Here is a 4,803-nt window from a genome sequence, read left to right on the forward strand (position 1 = left end):
TTTGACACCTGGGCTGTGGGGTCTTGCTCAGATAGATTATTTGGTTACAGAGCCTCAGTTTTCTCAACATTAGTGTACGGTGAAAAATGACGGAAGAAAAAATAAAAGCATTAACTTTGTGGGTGCCATAGATTTTAAAAGAGATAAAAATAATTAGTACAATGTACTCAATGAAAGCAGCTGTTAACATTGTTAATATAGGAGGAAATCATTGAGTCCCTTGTAGCTTAATAAGAAAGCTATGAAATAAGGTCCCAAAGACACAGGAAAAGGACAAATCTCTGACTTGGCCAACCCTAAGGAGCAGCAGTAGCCATGGAGTTAAGAGCATGGACTTGGGAAACAAACTGCCTGACACTCTTACTGACCAGGGAACCTAGGGCATATTACTTAATCTCTGTGCCTCAGTTTCCTCACCTGTAGAATAAGAACTATAGAATAACAACAATGTGGAGTTATTATGAGGATAGAGTGAATTGCTCTTAAAGCTCTTAGAGCAGTGACCGGCACTTACTGTCTTCACTTAACAAATAAATAGAGTATCAGTACCTTTGAGAAGAGAAATTGGTGATCAAAAGGAATGACTATTAATGTTAATTAATATTGTTATTCTTATTTAGCATGTTTCATAAGCTCACTTTTAAAGATTACACACAGTGTGACATTTATTCTTTAGTATCTTTTCCATTGCTTTAGTAGAACTAAGATCATAATCTAGATCTAGGTATACCAGGCTAGTCACTAACACGTTACCTAAGACCACTTTTTTTTTTTTTTTGCATTACCACAGATCATTTAGCAAGAACCAATAGGTCTTCCTTTTCAAAAATGTCTCCTGTTGGAACTTCCCTTAAACCTCTTCCATGATTACAACCTACCTGCATTATAAGCATCAAAAGTCCCTCTTGCTGTTGAATGGCTGTGCATCAACCCATTGGTGGTTGGTACATCACTTAGCGGGTCGGTCCCTACCAGTAAGTTTTAAATAGAATAAAAAGTCGAGTGCATCACAAGTAATAAGAGTATAATCTCATAAATCTTTTATTACACACACACACACACACACACACACATTCGTGATCTAGTTCATGATGCAAACTAAGCCTTCACTCTAAGAGAAAGAAGAACATTGAGAACTTAACCCAAATTGGAATTCGTTTACCAAAGTAGGTAAAGGGTTACTCAGTAGAACTGAACATCTCATGTGCAATTTTTAATGAAGGGAGCCTGAAAGAAGAGAAAATTATGGAACACAATGCTCCTGTGAAACTGGGAGGGAGGCTACAATGGGGAACAGGGAACAACCATGAGGCAGCAGAGGGTGCTGAGCTGAACTGAGGAAGCTAAAAGTCCTGCAAGAAATAGTGATTGGAGTAAATAATAAATTTTGAACTTTGTTTTACAACTTTATCCAAGGATCCTCCCTCTAAGTCTATCTTTGTATATTTAGATATAAAACAAAGATTAGTTTCTGTCCTTTCTTCCTTCACATGTGCACCAGAGGATAGGAACTATGAAAGACAAAACCCGTCACTGTGAGGAGAGTTACCCTGAACTCATGAGCAGCTCAGGATTAGGAGCACTTGACCTCTGCCCAACACTTTGTACAGTATAGCCTTGGGATCATCAGAATGCAGGTTTTAAAGAAAGGCTTGTATCAGTTCATTCCAAAAGTTGACCATAGTGCATGACAGCTCCTCAATATATGCTTTTCACTTTTCTCTCCTCCGGGATAAAGTCTTTTCCCTTCTCATCAGCTTAAATTCCATGAACTATCATAGCAATCACTCCTTTTTACATCCCCGATTCCCTTTCCTCCCTAACTTCATATTCATTCTGCTGAATCACCACCCTGGTTACACACGTTTCTGCTTTGCTGCTCTTAGAACCTCTGCAACTAACATGTTTCAAGAAAACATACAGAGTGTGAACTGGTCTCATTTAAATTCAAGAACATGAATCTCAGGTACGTCCATAACACAGTCAGGTTACATTTGCCTAGTGTTTGCTCTCCAGCCTTCCCAGGTAAGTATTTCATGCTTTATCTCTCCTCTTTACACTCCAAGCAGTTAGTCCAACTCCTCACATCATGTGTTCTTGATCCCATCTCCCTTCCCCATTCCAGGACATGGCTTCAGCAATCCTTTCCTTTCTCTCCTGTCATCAGATTCTCCCTGTCTGCTGGATCATTTCCATCAGCAATGAAACATACCTTTTCTCCTATTTAAAAAAAAACAAAACACCCTTTCTTGGCCTCACCACCCACTAGCTAATACCTCTTCCATCACTTCTCTTTTAGCAAAATTGCTGAATAAATTGTCCTCTCTATCTCAAATTCTTCTTTTTCGATTCATTTAAAATCATCACTCAAGAAAATTTACCTCCACCATTCTGACGAATCTGTTCCCCTCATGGTCACCAATGATCTCCTTGTTGCTGAGTCCTGTCAGTTTTCTCTGTTTATCGGAGTTGGCCTGTCAGCAGCACTTGCCAAAACTGATCACCCACATTACTTTCCTTGACCTCCAGGTCACCATGCGCTCTTGGTTTTTCTCTCTAACCTCACTTGCTGCTCCTTTGCACTCTCCTTGTTCAGTCCTCCTCTTCTCTCCAGCCCCTCAACATTGGAGCCTGCTGGACTCATCCTTGTCCTCTTCGCTATGTACTACTCCCCTTTGATCTTACCTCTATTTACTTGCTTTAAATATCTTTTAATATGCTAATAAATAAAAAAATTTATACCTCCAGTCCAGACCTAATTCTGAACTCCAGACTCACAAATTCAACTGTTTGCTTGACATTTCCACTCAGTGTCAACTAGACATTTTAAGCTTAATATAACAAAACTGATATTCTGATGTCATATCTAAGCCTGGTCCACCCAAACTCTCCCCCTTCTCAAAATCCCAATGGTTTTCTCATTGTTCAGTCCAGATTCTTTCTAATCAATGTTGACTCCTCTCTTTCTTTCACATCTCATGTTTATCCCAACAGACAAACCTATAGACTCTACTTTCAAAATATCTACAAAATACAACCTTTTCTTACTACCTCCACTGCCAATGACCTAGTTCAAGATCCCTATAATCTCTCTTTGTGTGTGTGTGTGTGTGTGTGTGAAAGGAGAGACAAAGGAGCATTAGTTTGCTGTCTTTCTGCAGATAACTACCCTCTCTAGATATTCTTCAGTGTTGTATAATGTCCCGTTCTGTAGATTATTTATGTTCAATGTATGCTATGTTCCAGGCTCTCTTGAACAGTTTGCTTTTTAAAAAATGTTTTAGTTTATATATTTTTGTTTGTTTTTGTTTTTTGGGGGGAGGTAATTAGGCTTATTCATTTACTGGTTTTAATGGAGGTACTGGGGCTTGAACCCAGGACCTTGTGCATAATAAGCACTCACTCTACCACTGAGCGATACCTTCCCCCTCATAGTCTCTTAACTGAATTTTTGGAATATCCTTCTAACTCATCGACTAGTTTCCCACCTTGACCCTCTATAGTTTATTTGCAGCAGGGTAGCAGGAAGAATTTTGAAGTGTTAGATAATGTTATTCATCTGATCAAAATCTTCCACAAGAGCCTTATCCAGGCAACAATTTCACTTGTATCAATGTTGAAGTTCTTACAATGACCTAATATCCTGCCTTCCATTCTGTCTCTGATTTTGTCTTCCAATCCCCTCAGTGTTTCTGTTCAGCTACACAGTCTTCCTCCCCAGTCTTACTGGTATTTAAACATGCTAAATACTTCAAGTTTATGGTCTTGCAAGGGCTGTTCCTCCTGCCTGGAATGCTCTTCCTCCAGGTACCTATATGGCTCACTCTCTCAATCCCCTGATGTCTGCTCAAATATTACTTTCTATATGACAGTCAAGATTCTGAGAAGGGCCCAAGATTTCTGCCCCACTTCTCACTCAAAAATGACAGTATGAAGCCATTAAGCTTCAGATTTGACTGGGAGAACTACAAGCTGCTTTTCTGACAAGTCATTTACACGTCTCCGGCTCAGAACCTGGGTGAGGGTTATGGCATTGTTCCCGAGGAAGGACAGCCAACTTGTTGTGACCCTGGGTCCCTGATATCACACCTGGAAAAACTCTTCAATCAATATAGCATTTAAAAACTGTGTCTGTAATTAGTTTCAATACTACTTTGTTATTTTGGTTTGGTTTTGTTTTCTGCAAACCAATTGTGTCTCACCTGGGACAAATATTCCTTTCCAACAGACCTGGTAGATTAGAGAAGACCAGGTGGTTGTACCTGCTTAGTTATGATTGGGGATTCTGCCACGTTAGAAAGGAAAAACTTGTTCCGTTTGGCTGTGATATCTGTTAGAGTTTATCCGTGGGGAAAGCTGAAGACACAGAAAGAAAACATAATAAAAACAAAGAGCAAAGGCAAGACAGTAACAGAGCCCATCATCATGGCAGCAATAGCAGGGGCTTCCATGACAGCTATTACAGGAGGGTGACAAGGGGGCAATCGCCAGACATCCTAACAGGAGAGAAGACTGTGACAGAACCAAAAGATGGAACACCTTTGCAGCTGAGGGGTTCACACACTCACCTACTTCAATTGCTTTTATAGGCTCACACTGTGTTCACAATAAATGTATGAATGAATAACGCATTGAATATTTGGAGCATACATAGTCCCTATCTAACCTCTGGTTATGCCTCTCTCAACATTCTTAAAAACACGGAATCACTACATTGTATTTCCAGTAGGAAATAGATATGGTACTTCCATTTTCCCTCAAAGTGCATTTTACTTATAAATTTGTTTAAGGTTTATCTTCCCC

At 39.6% G+C, this 4,803-nt stretch overlaps 1 non-coding gene across 1 annotated transcript; it reads right to left on the bottom strand.

Annotated features, from left to right (window-relative positions):
- Window positions 1-3,353: 3,353 nt before the first annotated feature.
- On the bottom strand, window positions 3,354-3,426 carry TRNAN-AUU (transfer RNA asparagine (anticodon AUU)). The gene has a single exon. It is a non-coding gene; the product is annotated as a tRNA-Asn (tRNA).
- Between the last annotated feature and the right edge of the window lie 1,377 nt (window positions 3,427-4,803).

Source organism: Vicugna pacos, chromosome 6 (genome assembly GCF_048564905.1).
Source record: "Vicugna pacos chromosome 6, VicPac4, whole genome shotgun sequence".
In the NCBI taxonomy this organism is placed as follows: Eukaryota; Metazoa; Chordata; class Mammalia; order Artiodactyla; family Camelidae; genus Vicugna; species Vicugna pacos.